The 1,055-nt window shown below is 36.5% G+C and overlaps 1 protein-coding gene across 1 annotated transcript in view; it reads right to left on the reverse strand.

The window, feature by feature from the left end:
* The window catches only part of LOC103132263 (structural maintenance of chromosomes flexible hinge domain-containing protein 1-like), a 33,996-nt gene that overhangs the window by 27,353 nt on the left and 5,588 nt on the right, over window positions 1-1,055 (reverse strand). The window lies entirely within an intron of this gene.

Genomic DNA, 1,055 nt, shown 5'->3' on the forward strand with positions numbered 1-1,055 from the left:
TCCAAGGAGCCGCCGTCGGAAGTGGTGGCCTTGAACTCAAATGTGTCTACAGCTGAGTTTATGTACAGGGTCTGCAAGTCATCCTGCACTTCTCTCAGATTCTTCTGACGCAAACCTGCAGGAGGTTTCTCTCGCAAAGTTACCTGGCAAAAACAATTAAAGAAAGCATCTGAAATAAAGTCATAAGCTGAGAAGCAGTGCAAATGGCTACTGAACTGTTTTTTGGCATCTAAAATATTTTAAATCTCTAATTCTGGATTGGATGATCACCTTTTATGATGAGTGACACCTTTATTTCACAAAATGTTTGTTATATTCAAAATCTGTAAACTAAACCTAACAATCTATCAAAGTCCCTTATAGGCTAAGCCAGAGCTTAAACATAAATCCAATGAAACACTTCAGGAAAAACCTAATGATTGTTGTTTATACAACTTGACTGAGCTTGACAGGATCTGCAGTGAAGAATGAGAGAAAAATCTAAAAGACGGATATTCTGAGGTTACAATAAACATAACCAATGGTAGTTGAGGTTAGGAGAAACGAAAAGGACCAAAATTGAGACTTGTGACTCCCCACATATTGAAAAATATTGAAGAAAGCCTGTGATTTAATTTAATGCATTATGAAATAATTAAATGTGAAAAATGTGATCAGTGGTTAAAAAAAAGGTGTTTGGGTGCAGAATACATGACCTAAAAAACAAAACAAACAATTACAGTAATAGTCAACCAAACTCACCAGAATATCAATTTTTGGACTGGCATCTGATTTTTGAGACTGGTCCATTTTGTGGTTTCCGTCGACTCCATGAATGTAATAATGATAAATGTGCCTGAAAAAAAATATATAAAAAAGTACTATTATGTCCCATGCTTCTGACATGCCTGGGTTCATACTCTATTTGACATGAGTGAGCAAACTCACGCTAGCTGTCTGGTCCACTCATGAAAATCATCTTTTAGATATTTGATGTGATCAGGACAGACTCCTGTTATAACAACAGCAGTGAAGCTTTCCTTCCTGGTTTCCTCCTTGATGATGTCTTGAAGGTA

The sequence above is a fragment of the Poecilia formosa genome, unplaced genomic scaffold (genome assembly GCF_000485575.1).
Source record: "Poecilia formosa unplaced genomic scaffold, Poecilia_formosa-5.1.2 Scaffold977, whole genome shotgun sequence".
NCBI lineage: Eukaryota > Metazoa > Chordata > Actinopteri > Cyprinodontiformes > Poeciliidae > Poecilia > Poecilia formosa.